This window comes from Pristiophorus japonicus, unplaced genomic scaffold (genome assembly GCF_044704955.1).
Source record: "Pristiophorus japonicus isolate sPriJap1 unplaced genomic scaffold, sPriJap1.hap1 HAP1_SCAFFOLD_42, whole genome shotgun sequence".
Taxonomy (NCBI): domain Eukaryota; kingdom Metazoa; phylum Chordata; class Chondrichthyes; family Pristiophoridae; genus Pristiophorus; species Pristiophorus japonicus.
The window spans coordinates 3,397,419-3,417,067 of record NW_027254090.1 but is presented as its reverse complement, the minus strand read 5'-3'; positions in this window follow the sequence as shown (position 1 = coordinate 3,417,067).

Here is a 19,649-nt window from a genome sequence, read left to right as displayed (position 1 = left end):
TGAGTGTTGTATAGATTCTGCCTCTCTCATTCTCTGACACTATGAGACATGTGTGTGTTGGATAGATACTGTCTCTCTCATTCTTTCACACTCTGTGACAGGTGAGTGTTGGATAGGTTAGTGCATCTCTCATTCTCTGACATCATCGCACAGGTAAGTGTTGGATAGATACTGCCTCTCTCATTCTCTGATACTATGTGACAGGTAAGTGTTGGATAGATACTGCCTCTCTCATTCTCTGATACTATGTGACAGGTGAGTGTTGGATAGATTCTGCCTCTCTCATTCTCTGACACTATGTGATAGGTGAGTGTTGGATAGATACTTCCTCTCTCAATCTCTGAGACTATGTGACAGGTGAGTGTTGGATAGATACTGCCTCTCTCATTCTCTGACACGAAGTGACAGGCAAGTGTTGGATAGATACTGTCTCTCTCATTCTCTGACACTATGTGACAGGTAAGTGTTGGATAGATACTGTCTCTTTCATTCTCTGAAATTTTGTGACAGGTGAGTGTTGGACAGTTAATGCCTCCCTCATTTTCGGATACTGTGACACGTGTGTGTTGGATAGATACTGCCTCTTTCATTCTCTGACATCATCGCACAGGTAAGTGTTGGATAGATACTGCCTCTCTCATTCGCTGATACTATGTGACAGGTAAGTGTTGGATAGATACTGCCTCTCTCATTCTCTGATACTATGTGACAGGTGAGTGTTGGATAGATTCTGCCTCTCTCATTCTCTGACACTATGTGATAGGTGACTGTTGGATAGATACTGCCTCTCTCATTCTCTGACACTATGTGACAGGTGACTGTAGGATAGATACTGCCTCTCTCATTCTTTCACACTTTGTGACAGCTAAGTTTTGGATAGATACTGCCTCTCTCTTTCTCTGATACCATGTGACAGATGAGTGATGGATAAATACTGCCTCTCTCATTCTCTGATACAGTGTGACAGGTGAGTGGAGGGTAGATACTGACTCTCATATTCTCTGACACTGTGTGACAGGTGAGTGTTGGATAGATACTGCCTCTCTCATTCTCTGAGACTACGTGACAGGTGAATGCTGGATAGATACTGCCTCTTTCATTCTCTGACACTATGTGACAGGTGAGTGTTGGATAGATACTGCCTCTCTCATTCTCTGATACCATGTAACAGGTACGTTTTGGATAGATACTGCCTCTCTCATTCTCTGATACTATGTGACAGGTGAGTGTTGGATAGATACTGCCTCTCTCATTCTCTGTGACTATGTGACAGGTGAGTGTTGGATAGATACTGCCTCTCTCATTCTCTGACACGAAGTGACAGGCAAGTGTTGGATAGATACTGCCTCTCTCATTCTCTGACACGAAGTGACAGGTAAGTGTTGGATAGTAACTGCCTCCCTCATTCTCTGATACTGTGACACGTGTGTGTTGGATAGATACTGCCTCTTTCATTCTCTGACACTATGTGACAGGTGAGTGTTGGATAGATACTGCCTCTCACATTCTCTGACACTGTGTGACAGGTCAGTGTTGGACAGATACTGTCTCTCTCATTCTCTGACACTATGTAACAGGTGAGTGTTGGATAGATACTGTCTCTTTCATTCTCTGAAACTTTGTGACAGGTGAGTGTTGGACAGTTACTGCCTCCCTCATTCTCTGATACTGTGACACGTGTGTGTTGGATAGATACTGCCTCTTTCATTCTCTGATATTATGAGACAGGTGAGTGTAGGATAGATACTGCCTCTCTCATTCTCTGATATTATGAGACAGGTGAGTGTAGGATAGATACTGCTTCTCTCATTCTCTGACACTATGTGACAGGTGAGTGTTGGATAGATACTGTCTCTCTCATTCTCTGACACTATGTGACAGGTGAGTTTTGCATAGATACTGTCTCTGCCATTCTCTGACACTATGTGACAGGTGAGTTTTGCATAGATACTGCCTCTGTCATTCTTTCACACAATGTGACATGTGAGTGTTGGATAGATTAGTGCATCACTCTTTCTCTGACAATATGTGACATGTAAGTATTGGATAGATTAGTGCATCTCTCATTCTCTGACATCATCGCACAGGTAAGTGTTGGATAGATACTGCCTCTCTCATTCTCTGATACTATGTGACAGGTAAGTGTTGGATAGATACTGCCTCTCTCATTCTCTGATACTATGTGACAGGTGAGTGTTGGATAGATTCTGCTTCTCTCATTCTCTGACACTATGTGATAGGTGAGTGTTGGATAGATACTGCCTCTCTCATTCTCTGACACTATGTGACAGGTGACTGTAGGATAGATACTGCCTCTCTCATTCACTGATACCATGTGACAGATGAGTGATGGATAGATACTGCCTCTCTCATTCTCTGATACAGTGTGACAGGTGAGTGGAGGGTAGATACTGCCTCTCTCATTCTCTGAGACTATGTGACAGGTGAGTGCTGGATAGATACTGCCTCTTTCATTCTCTGACACTATGTGACAGGTGAGTGTTGGATAGATACTGATTCTCTCATTCTCTGATACTATGTAACAGGTAAGTTTTGGATAGATACTGCCTCTCTCATTCTCTGATACTGTGTGACAGGTAAGTGTTGGATAGATACTGCCTCTCTCATTCTCTGACACTATGTGACAGGTGAGTGTTGGAGAGATACTGCCTCTCTCATTCTCTGTGACTATGTGACAGGTGAGTGTTGGATAGATACTGCCTCTCTCATTCTCTGACACGATGTGACAGGTGAGTGTTGGACAGATACTGCCTCTCTCATTCTCTGACACTATGTGACAGGTGAGTGTTGGATAGATACTGCCTCTCCCATTCTCTGACACTATGTGACAGGTGAGTGTTGGATAGTAACTGCCTCCCTCATTCTCTGATACTGTGACACGTGTGAGTTGGATAGATACTGCCTCTCACATTCTCTGACACTGTGTGACACGTGTGTGTTGGATAGATACTACCTCTTTCATTCTCTGACACTATGTGACAGGTGAGTGTTGGATAGATTAGTGCATCGCTCATTCTCTGACACTATCTCACAGGTAAGTGTAGGATGGATACTGCCTCTCACATTCTCTGACACTGTGTGACAGGTGAGTGTTGGATAGATACTGTCTCTCTCATTCTCTGACACTATGTAACAGGTGAGTGTTGGATAGTTACTGCCTCTTTCATTCTCTGAAACTTTGTGACAGGTGAGTGTTGGATAGATACTGCCTCTCACATTCTCTGACACAATGTGACAGGTGAGTGTTGGATAGATACTGTCTCTCTCATTCTCTGACACTATGTGACAGGTTAGTTTTGCATAGAGACTGTCTCTGTCATTCTTTCACACGATGTGACAGGTGAGTGTTGGATAGATTAGTGCATCTCTCATTCACTGACACCATCCCACAGGTCAGTGTTGGATAGATACTGCATCTGTCATTCTTTCACACAATGTGACATGTGTGTGTTGGATAGATGAGTGCATCACTCCTTCTCTGACAATATGTGACAGGTAAGTGTTCGAGAGGTACTGCCTCTCTCATTCTCTTGCACAAAGTGACATGTGAGTGTTGTATAGATTCTGCCTCTCTCATTCTCTGACACTATGAGACATGTGTGTGTTGGATAGATACTGTCTCTCTCATTCTTTCACACTCTGTGACAGGTGAGTGTTGGATAGGTTAGTGCATCTCTCATTCTCTGACATCATCGCACAGGTAAGTGTTGGATAGATACTGCCTCTCTCATTCTCTGATACTATGTGACAGGTGAGTGTTGGATAGATTCTGCCTCTCTCATTCTCTGACACTATGTGATAGGTGAGTGTTGGATAGATACTTCCTCTCTCAATCTCTGAGACTATGTGACAGGTGAGTGTTGGATAGATACTGCCTCTCTCATTCTCTGACACGAAGTGACAGGCAAGTGTTGGATAGATACTGTCTCTCTCATTCTCTGACACTATGTGACAGGTAAGTGTTGGATAGATACTGTCTCTTTCATTCTCTGAAATTTTGTGACAGGTGAGTGTTGGACAGTTAATGCCTCCCTCATTTTCGGATACTGTGACACGTGTGTGTTGGATAGATACTGCCTCTTTCATTCTCTGACATCATCGCACAGGTAAGTGTTGGATAGATACTGCCTCTCTCATTCGCTGATACTATGTGACAGGTAAGTGTTGGATAGATACTGCCTCTCTCATTCTCTGATACTATGTGACAGGTGAGTGTTGGATAGATTCTGCCTCTCTCATTCTCTGACACTATGTGATAGGTGACTGTTGGATAGATACTGCCTCTCTCATTCTCTGACACTATGTGACAGGTGACTGTAGGATAGATACTGCCTCTCTCATTCTTTCACACTTTGTGACAGCTAAGTTTTGGATAGATACTGCCTCTCTCTTTCTCTGATACCATGTGACAGATGAGTGATGGATAAATACTGCCTCTCTCATTCTCTGATACAGTGTGACAGGTGAGTGGAGGGTAGATACTGACTCTCATATTCTCTGACACTGTGTGACAGGTGAGTGTTGGATAGATACTGCCTCTCTCATTCTCTGAGACTACGTGACAGGTGAATGCTGGATAGATACTGCCTCTTTCATTCTCTGACACTATGTGACAGGTGAGTGTTGGATAGATACTGCCTCTCTCATTCTCTGATACCATGTAACAGGTACGTTTTGGATAGATACTGCCTCTCTCATTCTCTGATACTATGTGACAGGTGAGTGTTGGATAGATACTGCCTCTCTCATTCTCTGTGACTATGTGACAGGTGAGTGTTGGATAGATACTGTCTCTATCATTCTCTGAAACTATGTGACAGGTGAGTGTTGGATAGATTAGTGCATCGCTCATTCTCTGACACTATCTCACAGCTAAGTGTTGGATGGATACTGCCTCTCACATTCTCTGACACTATGTGACAGGTGAGTGATGGATAGATACTGCCTCTCTCATTCTCTGACACTATGTGACAGGTGAGTGTTGGATAGATACTGCCTCTCTCATTCTCTGACACTATGTGGTAGGTGAGTGTTGGATAGATACTGCCTCTCTCATTCTCTGATATTATGAGACAGGTGAGTGTAGGATAGATACTGCTTCTCTCATTCTCACACTATGTGACAGGTGAGTGTTGGATAGATACTGCCTCTCTCAATCTCTGTGACTATGTGACAGGTGAGTGTTGGATAGATACTGTCTCTCTCATTCTCTGACACTATGCGACAGGTGAGTGTTGGATAGATTAGTGCATCGCTCATTCTCTGACACTATCTCACAGGTAAGTGTTGGATGGATACTGCCTCTCACATTCTCTGACACTATGTGACAGGTGAGTGATGGATAGATACTACCTCTCCCATTCTCTGACACTATGTGACAGGTAAGTGTTGGATAGTAACTGCCTCCCTCATTCTCTGATACTGTGACACGTGAGTGTTGGATAGATACTGTCTCTCTCATTCTCTGACACTGTGTAACAGGTGAGTGTTGGATAGATACTGCCTCTTTCATTCTCTGAAACTTTGTGACAGGTGAGTGTTGGACAGTTACTGCCTCCCTCATTCTCTGATACTGTGACACGTGTGTGCTGGATAGATACTGCCTCTTTCATTCTCTAAAACTATGTGACAGGTGAGTGTTGGATAGATAGTGCCTCTCTCGTTCTCTGAAACGAAGTGACAGGTGAGTGTTGGATAGTAACTGCCTCCCTCATTCTCTGATACTGTGAAACGTGTGAGTTGGATAGATACTGCCTCTCACATTCTCTTACACTGTGTGACACGTGTGTGTTGGATAGATACTGCCTCTTTCATTCTCTGATATTATGAGACAGGTGAGTGTTGGATAGATACTGCCTCTCCCATTCTCACACTATGTGACAGGTGAGTGTTGGATAGATTAGTGCATCACTCTTTTTCTGACAATATGTGACAGGTAAGTGTTGGAGAGGTACTGCCTCTCTCATTCTCTTGCACAAAGTGACAGGTGAGTGTTGTATAGATTCTGCCTCTCTCATTCTCTGACACTATGAGACATGTGAGTGTTGGATAGATACTGTCTCAGTCATTCTTTCACACTCTGTGACAGGTGAGTGTTGGATAGATTAGTGCATCTCTCATTCTCTGACATCATCGCACAGGTAAGTGTTGGATAGATACTGCCTGTCTCATTCTCTGATACTAAGTGACAGGTAAGTGTTGGATTGATACTGCCTCTCTCATTCTCTGATACTATGTGACAGGTGAGTGTTGGATAGATTCTGCCTCTCTCATTCTCTGACACTATGTGATAGGTGAGTGTTGGATAGATACTTCCTCTCTCATTCTCTGACACTATGTGACAGGTGACTGTAGGATAGATACTGCCTCTCTCATTCTTTCACACTTTGTGACAGCTAAGTTTTGGATAGATACTGCCTCTCTCATTCTCTGACACTATGTGACAGGTGAGTGTTGGATAGATACTGCCTCTCCCATTCTCTGACACTATGTGACAGGTGAGTGTTGGACAGATACTGCCTCTCTCATTCTCTGACACTATGTGACAGGTGAGTTTTGGATAGATATTGCCTCTCCCATTCTCTGACACTATGTGACAGGTGAGTGTTGGATAGATACTGTCTCTCTCATTCTCTGACACTATGTGACAGGTGAGTTTTGCATAGATACTGTCTCTGTCATTCTTTCACACTATGTGACAGGTGAGTGTTGGATAGATTAGTGCATCTCTCATTCACTGACACCATCCCACAGGTCAGTGTTGGATAGATACTGTCTCTGTCATTCTTTCACACAATGTGACATGTGAGTGTTGGATAGATTAGTGCATCGCTCATTCTCTGACACTATCTCACAGGTAAGTGTGGGATGGATACTGCCTCTCACATTCTCTGACACTATGTGACAGGTGAGTGATGGATAGATACTGCCTCTCTCATTCTCTGACATTATGTGACAGGTGAGTGTTCGATAGATACTGCCTCTCTCATTCTCTGACACGAAGTGACAGGTAAGTGTTGGATAGATAGTGCCTCTCTCGTTCTCTGAAACGAAGTGACAGGTGAGTGTTGGATAGTAACTGCCTCCCTCATTCTCTGATACTGTGACACGTGTGAGTTGGATAGATACTGCCTCTCACATTCTCTTACACTGTGTGACACGTGTGTGTTGGATAGATACTGCCTCTTTCATTCTCTGATATTATGAGACAGGTGAGTGTTGGATAGATACTGCCTCTCTCATTCTCACACTATGTGACTTGTGAGTGTTGGATAGATTAGTGCATCACTCTTTTTCAGACAATATGTGACAGGTAAGTGTTGGAGAGGTACTGCCTCTCTCATTCTCTTGCACAAAGTGACAGGTGAGTGTTGTATAGATTCTGCCTCTCTCATTCTATGACACTATGAGACATGTGAGTGTTGGATAGATACTGTCTCTGTCATTCTTTCACACTCTGTGACAGGTGAGTGTTGGATAGATTAGTGCATCGCTCATTCTCTGACATCATCGCACAGGTAAGTGTTGGATAGATACTGCCTGTCTCATTCTCTGATACTAAGTGACAGGTAAGTGTTGGATTGATACTGCCTCTCTCATTCTCTGATACTATGTGACAGGTGAGTGTTGGATAGATTCTGCCTCTCTCATTCTCTGACACTATGTGATAGGTGAGTGTTGGATAGATACTTCCTCTCTCATTCTCTGACACTATGTGACAGGTGACTGTAGGATAGATACTGCCTCTCTCATTCTTTCACACTTTGTGACAGCTAAGTTTTGGATAGATACTGACTCTCTCATTCTCTGATACCATGTGACAGATGAGTGATGGATAGATACTGCCTCTCTCATTCTCTGATACAGTGTGACAGGTGAGTGGAGGGTAGATACTGCCTCTCACAATCTCTGACACTGTGTGACAGGTGAGTGTTGGATAGATACTGCCTCTCTCATTCTCTGAGACTATGTGACAGGTGAGTGCTGGATAGATACTGCCTCTTTCATGCTCTGACACTATGTGACAGGTGAGTGTTGGATAGATACTGCCTCTCTTATTCTCTGATACTACGTAACAGGTAAGTTTTGGATAGATACTGCCTCTCTCATTCTCTGATACTATGTGACAGGTGAGTGTTGGATAGATACAGCCTCTCTCATTCTCTGACACTCTGTGACAGGTAAGTTTTGGATAGATACTGCCTCTGTCATTCTCTGATACGATGTGACAGGTGAGTGTTGGATAGATACTGCCTCTCTCATTCTCTGTGACTATGTGACAGGTGAGTGTTGGATAGATACTGTCTCTCTCATTCTCTGACACTATGTGACAGGTGAGTGTTGGATAGATTAGTGCATCGCTCATTCTCTGACACTATCTCACAGGTAAGTGTTGGATGGATACTGCCTCTCACATTCTCTGACACTATGTGACAGGTGAGTGATGGATAGCTACTGCCTCTCTCATTCTCTGACACTATGTGACAGGTGAGTGTTGGATAGATACTGCCTCTATCATTCTCTGAGACTATGTGACAGGTGAGTGTTGGATAGATACTGCCTCTCTCATTCTCTGACACGAAGTGACAGGTAAGTGTTGGATAGATACTGCCTCTCTCATTCTCTGACACGAAGTGACAGGTAAGTGTTGGATATTAACTGCCTTCCTCATTCTCTGATACTGTGACACGTGTGTGTTGAATAGATACTGCCTCTTTCATTCTCTGATACTGTGACACGTGTGTGTTGGATAGATACTGCCTCTTTCATTCTCTGACATTATGAGACAGGTGAGTGTTGGATAGATACTGCCTCTCTCATTCTCTGATATTATGAGACAGGTGAGTGTAGGATAGATACTGCTTCTCTCATTCTCACACTATGTGACAGGTGAGTGTTGGATAGATACTGCCTCCCTCATTCTCTGAGACTATGTGACAGTTGACTGTAGGATAGCTACTGCCTCTCCCATTCTCTGACACTATGTGACAGGTGAGTGTTGGATAGATACTGCCTCTCTCATTCTCTGACACTATGTGACAGGTGAGTGTTGGATAGATTAGTGCATCTCTCATTCACTGACACCATCCCACAGGTCAGTGTTGGATAGATACTGCCTCTGTCATTCTTTCACACAATGTGACATGTGAGTGTTGGATAGATTAGTGCATCGCTCATTCTCTGACACTACCTCACAGGTAAGTGTGGGATGGATACTGCCTCTCACATTCTCTGACACTATGTGACAGGTGAGTGATGGATAGATACTGCCTCTCTCATTCTCTGACATTATGTGACAGGTGAGTGTTCGATAGATACTGCCTCTCTCATTCTCTGACACGAAGTGACAGGTAAGTGTTGGATAGATAGTGCCTCTCTCGTTCTCTGAAACGAAGTGACAGGTGAGTGTTGGATAGTAACTGCCTCCCTCATTCTCTGATACTGTGACACGTGTGAGTTGGATAGATACTGCCTCTCACATTCTCTTACACTGTGTGACACGTGTGTGTTGGATAGATACTGCCTCTCTAATTCTCACACTAGGTGACAGGTGAGTGTTGGATAGATACTACCTCTCTCATTCCCTGTGACTATGTGACAGGTGAGTGTTGGATAGATACTGTCTCTCTCATTCTCTGACACTATGTGACAGGTGAGTGTTGGAGAGATTAGTGCATCGCTCATTCTCTGACACTAACTCACAGGTAAGTGTTGGATGGATACTGCCTCTCACCTTCTCTGACACTATGTGACAGGTAAGTGTTGGATAGATACTGCCTCTCTCATTCTCTGACACTATGTGACAGGTGAGTGTTGGATAGTAACTGCCTCCCTCATTCTCTGATACTGTGACACGTGTGTGTTGGATAGATACTGTCTCTCTCATTCTCTGACACTATGTGACAGGTGACTGTAGGATAGCTACTGCCTCTCCCATTCTCTGACACTATGTGACAGGTGAGTGTTGGACAGATACTGCCTCTCTCATTCTCTGACACTATGTGACAGGTGAGTGTTGGATAGATACCGCCTCTCCCATTCTCTGACACTATGTCACAGGTGAGTGTTGGATAGATACTGTCTCTCTCATTCTCTGACACTTTGTGACAGGTGAGTTTTGCATAGAGACTGTCTCTGTCATTCTTTCACACTATGTGACAGGTGAGTGTTGGATAGATGCTGCCTCTCTCATTCTCTGACACTATGTGACAGGTGAGTGTTGGATAGATACTGTCTCTCTCATTCACTGATACCATGTGACAGATGAGTGATGGATAGATACTGCCTCTCTCATTCTCTGATACAGTGTGACAGGTGAGTGGAGGGTAGATACTGCCTCTCTCATTCTCTGAGACTATGTGACAGGTGAGTGCTGGATAGATACTGCCTCTTTCATTCTCTGACACTATGTGACAGGTGAGTGTTGGATAGATACTGCCTCTCTCATTCTCTGATACTATGTAACAGGTAAGTTTTGGATAGATACCGCCTCTCTCATTCTCTGACACGAAGTGACAGGTAAGTGTTGGATAGATACTGCCTCTTTCATTCTCTGACACGAAGTGACAGGTGATTGTTGGATAGTAACTGCCTCCCTCATTCTCTGAAACTATGTAACACGTGTGTGTTGGATAGATACTGTCTCTCTCATTCTCTGACACTATGTGACAGGTGACTGTAGGATAGCTACTGCCTCTCCCATTCTCTGACACTATGTGACAGGTGAGTGTTGGACAGATACTGCCTCTCTCATTCTCTGACACTATGTGACAGGTGAGTGTTGGATAGATACCGCCTCTCCCATTCTCTGACACTATGTCACAGGTGAGTGTTGGATAGATACTGTCTCTCTCATTCTCTGACACTTTGTGACAGGTGAGTTTTGCATAGAGACTGTCTCTGTCATTCTTTCACACTATGTGACAGGTGAGTGTAGGATAGATACTGCTTCTCTCATTCTCATACTATGTGACAGGTGAGTGTTGGATAGATACTGCCTCCCTCATTCTCTGAGACTATGTGACAGGTGACTGTAGGATAGCTACTGCCTCTCCCATTCTCTGACACTATGTGACAGGTGAGTGTTGGATAGATACTGCCTCTCTCATTCTCTGACACTATGTGACAGGTGAGTTTTGCATAGATACTGTCTCTGTCATTCTTTCACACTATGTGACAGGTGAGTGTTGGATAGATTAGTGCATCTCTCATTCACTGACACCAACCCACAGGTCAGTATTGGATAGATACTGCCTCAGTCATTCTTTCACACAATGTGATATGTGAGTGTTGGATAGATTAGTGCATCACTCTTTCTCTGACAATATGTGACAGGGAAGTGTTGGAGAGGTACTGCCTCTCTCATTCTCTTGCACAAAGTGACAGGTGAGTGTTGTATAGATTCTGCCTCTCTCATTCTCTGACACTATGAGACATGTGAGTGTTGGATAGATACTGTCTCTGTCATTCTTTCACACTCTGTGACAGGTGAGTGTTGGATAGATTAGTGCATCTCTCATTCTCTGTCATCATCGCACAGGTAAGTGTTGGATAGATACTGCCTCTCTCATTCTCTGATACTATGTGACAGGTAAGTGTTGGATAGATACTGCCTCTCTCATTCTCTGATACTCTGTGACAGGTGAGTGTTGGATAGATTCTGCCTCTCTCATTCTCTGATACTATGTAACAGGTAATTTTTGTGATAGATACTGCCTCTTTCATTCTCTGAAACTTTGTGACAGGTGAGTGGAGGGTAGATACTGCCTCTCACATTCTCTGACACTGTGTGACAGGTGAGTGTTGGATAGATACTGCCTCTCTCATTCTCTGATACTATGTGACAGGTGAGTGTTGGATAGATACTGCCTCTCTCATTCTCTGACACTATGTGACAGGTGAGTGTTGGATAGACTAGTGCATCGCTCATTCTCTGACACTATCTCACAGGTAAGTTTTGGATGGATACTGCCTCTCACATTCTCTGACACTATGTGACAGGTGAGTGATGGATAGATACTGCCTCTCTCATTCTCTGACACTTTGTGACAGGTGAGTGTTGGATAGATACTGCCTCTCTCATTCTCTGACACGATGTTGTAGGTGAGTGTTGGATAGATACTGCCTCTCTCATTCTCTGAGACTATGTGACAGGTGAGTGTTGGATAGATACCGCCTCTCTCATTCTCTGACACGAAGTGACAGGTAAGTGTTGGATAGATACTGCCTCTTTCATTCTCTGACACGAAGTGACAGGTGATTGTTGGATAGTAACTGCCTCCCTCATTCTCTGAAACTATGTAACAGGTGAGTGTTGGATAGATACTGTCTCTCTCATTCTCTGACACTATGTAACAGGTGAGTGTTGGATAGATACTGCCTCTTTCATTCTCTGAAACTTTGTGACAGGTGAGTGTTGGACAGTTATTGCCTCCCTCATTCTCCGATACTGTGACACGTGTGTGTTGGATAGATACTGCCTCTTTCATTCTCTGATATTATGAGACAGGTGAGTGTTGGATAGATACTGCCTCTCTCATTCTCTGATATTATAAGACAGGTGAGTGTAGGATAGATACTGCTTCTCTCATTCTCACACTATGTGACAGGTGAGTGTTGGATAGATACTGCCTCTCTCATTCTCTGTGACTATGTGACAGGTGGGTGTTGAATAGATACTGTCTCTCTCATTCTCTGACACTATGTGACAGGTGAGTGTTGGATAGATTAGTGCATCGCTCATTCTCTGACTCTATCTCAAAGGCAAGTGTTGGATGGATACTGCCTCTCACATTCTCTGACACTATGTGACAGGTGAGTGATGGATAGATACTGCCTCTCTCATTCTCTGACACTATGTGACAGGTAAGTGTTGGATAGTAACTGCCTCCCTCATTCTCTGATACTGTGACACGTGTGTGTTGGATAGATACTGCCTCTCACATTCTCTGACACTGTGTGACAGGTGAGTGTTGGATAGATACTGTCTCTCTCATTCGCTGACAATATGTAACAGGTGAGTGTTGGATAGATTAGTGCATCGCTCATTCTCTGACTCTATCTCAAAGGCAAGTGTTGGATGGATACTGCCTCTCACATTCTCTGACACTATGTGACAGGTGAGTGATGGATAGATACTGCCTCTCTCATTCTCTGACACTATGTGACAGGTAAGTGTTGGATAGTAACTGCCTCCCTCATTCTCTGATACTGTGACACGTGTGTGTTGGATGGATACTGCCTCTCACATTCTCTGACACTATGTGACAGGTGAGTGATGGATAGATACTGCCTCTTTCATTCTCTGAAACTTTGTGACAGGTGAGTGTTGGACAGTTACTGCCTCCCTCATTCTCTGATACTGTGACACGTGTGTGTTGGATAGATACTGCCTCTTTCATTCTCTGAAACTATGTGACAGGTGAGTGTTGGATAGATACTGCCTCTCTCATTCTCTGATACAATGTGACAAGTGAGTGTTGGATAGATACTGCCTCACTCATTCTCTGATACTATTTGACAGGTAAGTGTTGGATAGATACTGCTTCTCTCATTCTCTGATACTATGTGACAGGTGAGTGTTGGATAGATACTGCCTCTCTCATTCTCTGACAATATGTGACAGGTGAGTGTTGGATATATACTGCCTTTCTCATTCTCTGACACTTTGTGACAGGTGAGTGTTGGATAGATACAGCCTCTCTCATTCTCTGACACTATGTGACAGGTGAGAGTTTGATAGATTAGTGCATCGCTCATTCTCTGACACTATCTCACAGGTAAGTGTTGGATGGATACTGTCTATTTCATTCTCTGACACGAAATGACAGTTCAGTGTGATATAGATACTGTCTTTGTCAATCTCTGACACTATTTGTCAGGTGAGTGTTGGATAGATACTGTCTCTCTCATTCTCTGACACTATGTGACAGGTGACTGTAGGATAGCTACTGACTCTCCCATTCTCCGACACTATGTGACAGGTGAGTGTTGGATAGATACTGTCTCTCTCATTCTCTGACACTATGTGACAGGTGAGTTTTGCATAGATACTGTCTCTGTCATTCTTTCACACTATGTGACAGGTGAGTGTTGGATAGATTAGTGCATCTCTCATTCACTGACACCATCCCAAAGGTCAGTGTTGGATAGATACTGCCTCTGTCATTCTTTCACACAATGTGACAGGTGAGTGTTGGAGATATACTGTCTCTCTCATTCTCTGAAACTATGTGACAGATGAGTGATGGATAGATACTGCCTCTCTCAATCTTTGATACTATGTAACATGTAAGTGTTGGATAGATACTGCCTCTCTCATTCTCTGTGACTATGTGACAGGTGATTGTTGGATAGATACTGTCTCTCTCATCCTCTGAAACTATGTGACAGGTGAGTGTTGGATAGATTAGTGCATCTCTCATTCTCTGACATCATCGCACAGTTAAGTGTTGGATAGATACTGCCTCTCTCAGTCTCTGATACTATGTAATAGGTGAGTGTTGGATAGATACTGCCTCTCTCATTCTCTGACACTATGTGACAGGTGACTGTAGGGTAGATACTGCCTCTCTCATTCTCTGATACCATGTGACAGGTGAGTGTTGGATAGATACTGCCTCTCTCATTCTCTGAGACTATGTGACAGGTGAGTGCTGGATAGATACTGCCTCTTTCATTCTCTGACACTATGTGACAGGTGATTGTTGGATAGATACTGCCTCTCTCATTCTCTGATACTATGTAACAGGTAAGTTTTGGATAGATACTGCCTCTCTCATTCTCTGATACTATGTGACAGGTGAGTGTTGGATAGATACTGCCTCTGTGATTCTCTGCCACTTTGTGACAGGTGAGTGTTGGAGAGATACAGCCTCTCTCATTCTCTGACACTCTGTGACAGGTAAGTGTTGGATAGATACTGCTTCTCTCATTCTCTGTGACTATGTGACAGGTGAGTGTTGGATAGATACTGTCTCTCTCATTCTCTGACACTATGTGACAGGTCAGTGTTGGATAGATTAGTGCATCGCTCATTCTCTGACACTATCTCACAGGTATTTTTTGGATAGATACTGCCTCTCTCATTCTCTGATACCATGTGACAGATGAGCGATGGATAGATACTGCCTCTCTCATTCTCTGACAATATGTGACAGGTGAGTGTTGGATATATATTGCCTTTCACATTCTCTGACACTTTGTGACAGGTGAGTGTTGGATAGATACAGCCTCTCTCTTTCTCTGACACTATGTGACAGGTGAGTGTTTGACAGATTAGTGCATCGCTCATTCTCTGACACTGTCTCACAGGTAAGTGTTGGATGGATACTGTCTATTTCATTCTCTGACACGAAATGACAGTTCAGTGTGATATAGATACTGTCTTTCTCAATCTCTGACACTATTTGACAGGTGAGTGTTGGATAGATACTATCTCTCTCATTCTCTGACACTATGTGACAGGAGACTGTAGGATAGCAACTGACTCTCCCATTCTCTGACACTATGTGACAGGTGAGTGTTGGAGAGATACTGTCTCTCTCATTCTCTGACACTATGTGACAGGTGAGTTTTGCATAGATACTGTCTCTGTCATTCTTTCACACTATGTGACAGGTGAGTGTTGGATAGATTAGTGCATCTCTCATTCACTGACACCATCCCACAGGTCAGTGTTGGATAGATACTGCCTCTGTCATTCTTTCACACAATGTGACATGTGAGTGTTGGATAGATTAGTGCATCACTCTTTCTCTGACAATATGTGACAGGTAAGTGTTGGAGAGGTACTGCCTCTCTCATTCTCTTGCACGAAGTGACAGGTGAGTGTTGTATCGATTCTGCCTCTCTCATTCTCTGACACTATGAGACATGTGAATGTTAGATAGATACTGTCTCTGTCATTCTTTCACACTATGTGACAGGTGAGTGTTGGATAGATTAGTGCATCTCTCATTCACTGACACTATCCCACAGGTCAGTGTTGGATAGATACTGCCTCTGTCATTCTTTCACACAATGTGACATGTGAGTGTTGGATAGATTAGTGCATCACTCATTCTCTGACACTATCTCACAGGTAAGTGTTGGATGGATACTGCCTCTCACATTCTCTGACACTATGTGACAGGTGAGTGATGGATAGATACTGCCTCTCTCATTCTCTGAGACTATGTGACAGGTGAGTGTTCGATAGATACTGCCTCTCTCATTCTCTGACACGAAGTGACAGGTAAGTGTTGGATAGATAGTGCCTCTCTCATTCTCTGAGACTATGTGACAGGTGAGTGCCGAATAGATACTGCCTCTTTCATTCTCTGACACTATGTGACAGGTGAGTGTTGGATAGATACTGCCTCTCTCAATCTCTGATACTATGTAACAGGTAAGTTTTGGACAGATACTGCATCTCTCATTCTCTGATACTATGTGACAGGTGAATGTTGGATAGATACTGCCTCTGTCATTCTCTGCCACTTTGTGACAGGTGAGTGTTGGATAGATACAGCCTCTCTCATTCTCTGACACTCTGTGACAGGTAAGTGTTGGATAGATACTGCCTCTGTCATTCTCTGATACTATGTGACAGGTGAGTGTTGGATAGATACTGCCTCTCTCATTCTCTGTGACTATGTGACAGGTGAGTGTTGGATAGATACTGTCTCTCTCATTCTCTGATACTATGTGACAGGTGAGTGTTGGATAGATTAGTGCATCGCTCATTCTCTGACACTCTCTCACAGGTAAGTGTTGGATGGATACTGCCTCTCACATTCTCTGACACTATGTGACAGGTGAGTGATGGATAGATACTGCCCCTCTCATTCTCTGAGACTATGTGACAGGTGAGTGTTGGATAGATACTGCCTCTCTCATTCTCTGAGACTATGTGACAGGTGAGTGTTGGATAGATACTGCCTCTGTCATTCTCTGATACTATGTGACAGGTGAGTGTTGGATAGATACTGTCTCTCTCATTCTCTGACACTATGTAACAGGTGAGTGTTGGATAGATACTGTCTCTTTCATTCTCTGAAACTTTGTGACAGGTGAGTGATGGACAGTTACTGCCTCCCTCATTCTCTGATACTGTGACACGTGTGTGTTGGATAGATACTGCATCTTTCATTCTCTGATATTATGAGACAGGTGAGTGTTGGATAGATACTGCCTCTCTCATTCTCTGATATTATGAGACAGGTGAGTGTAGGATAGATACTGCTTCTCTCATTCTCTGACACTATGTGACAGGTGAGTGTTGGATAGATACTGCCTCTCCCTTCTCTGACACTATGTGACAGGTGAGTGTTGGATAGATACTGTCTCTCTCATTCTCTGACACTATGTGACAGGTGAGATTTGCATAGATACTGTCTCTGTCATTCTTTCACACTATGTGACAGGTGAGTGTTGGATAGATTAGTGCATCTCTCATTCACTGACACCATCCCACAGGTCAGTGTTGGATAGATACTGCCTCTGTCATTCTTTCACACAATGTGACATGTGAGTGTTGGATAGATTAGTGCATCACTCTTTTTCTGACAATATGTGACAGGTAAGTGTTGGAGAGGTACTGCCTCTCTCATTCTCTTGCACGAAGTGACAGGTGAGTGTTGTATAGATTCTGCCTCTCATTCTCTGACACGATGTGATAGGTGAGTGTTGGATAGATACTGCCTCTCTCATTGTCTGACACTATGTGACAGGTGACTGTAGGGTAGATACTGCCTCTCTCATTCTTTCACACTTTGTGACAGCTAAGTTTTGGATAGATTCTGCCTATCTCATTCTCTGACACTATGTGATAGGTGAGTGTTGGATAGATACTGCCTCTCTCATTCTCTGATAGAGTGTGACAGGTGAGTGGAGGGTAGATACTGTCTCTCTCATTCTCTGAGACGATGTGACAGGTGAGTGCTGGATAGATACTGCCTCTCTCATTCTCTGACACTATGTGACAGGTGAGTGTTGGAGAGATACTGCCTCTCTCATTTTCTGACACTATGTGACAGGTGAGTGTTGGATAGATACTGCCTCTCTCATTCTCTGAGACAGTGTGACAGGTGAGTGTTGGATAGATACTGCCTCTCTCATTCTCTGATATTATGAGACAGGTGAGTGTTGGATAGAATCTGCCTCTCCCATTCTCTGATATTATGAGACAGGTGAGTGTAGGATAGATACTGCTTCTCTCATTCTCACACTATGTGACAGGTGACTGTTGGATAGATACTGCCTCCCTCATTCTCTGACACTATGTGACAGGTGACTGTAGGATAGCTACTGCCTCTCCCATTCTCTGACACTTTGTGACAGGTTGAATGTTGGATAGATACTGTCTCTCTCATTCTCTGACACTATGTGACAGGTGACTGTAGGATAGCTACTGCCTCTCCCATTCTCTGACACTATGTGACAGGTGAGTATTGGATAGATATTGTCTCTCTCATTCTCTGACACTATGTGATAGGTGAGTTTTGCATAGAGACTGTCTCTGTCATTCTTTCACACTATGTGACAGGTGAGTGTTGGATAGATTAGTGCATCTCTCATTCACTGACACCATCCCACAGGTCAGTATTGGATAGATACTGCCTCTGTCATTCTTTCACACAATGTGACATGTGAGTGTTGGATAGATTAGTGCATCACTCTTTTTCTGACAATATGTGACAGGTAAGTGTTGGAGAGGTACTGCCTCTCTCATTCTCTTGCACAAAGTGACAGGTGAGTGTTGTATAGATTCTGCCTCTCTCATTCTCTGACACTATGAGACATGTGAGTGTTGGATAGATACTGTCTCTGTCATTCTTTCACACTCTGTGACAGGTGAGTGTTGGATAGATTAGTGCATCTCTCATTCTCTCACACTATGTGATAGGTGAGTGTTGGATAGATACTGCCTCTCTCATTCTCTGACACTATGTGACAGGTGACTGTCGGATAGATACTGCCTCTCTAATTCTTTCACACTTTGTGACAGCTAAGTTTTGGATAGATACTGCCTCTCTCATTCTCTGATACCATGTGACAGATGAGTGAATGATAGATACTGCCTCTCTCATTCTCTGATACAGTGTGACAGGTGAGTGGAGGGTAGATACTGCCTCTCACATTCTCTGACACTGTGTGACAGGTGAGTGTTGGATAGATACTGCCTCTCTCATTCTCTGAGACTATGTGACAGGTGAGTGCTGGATAGATACTGCCTCTTTCATGCTCTGACACTATGTGACAGGTGAGTGTTGGATAGATACTGCCTCTCTTATTCTCTGATACTACGTAACAGGTAAGTTTTGGATAGATACTGCCTCTCTCATTCTCTGATACTATGTGACAGGTGAGTGTTGGATAGATACTGCCTCTGTCATTCTCTGACATTTTGTGACAGGTGAGTGTTGGATAGATACATCCTCTCTCATTCTCTGACACTCTGTGACAGGTAAGTGTTGGATAGATACTGCCTCTGTCATTCTCTGATACGATGTGACAGGTGAGTGTTGGATAGATACTGCCTCTCTCATTCTCTGTGACTATGTGACAGGTGAGTGTTGGATAGATACTGTCTCTCTCATTCTCTGACAATATGTGACAGGTGAGTGTTGGATAGATTAGTGCATCGC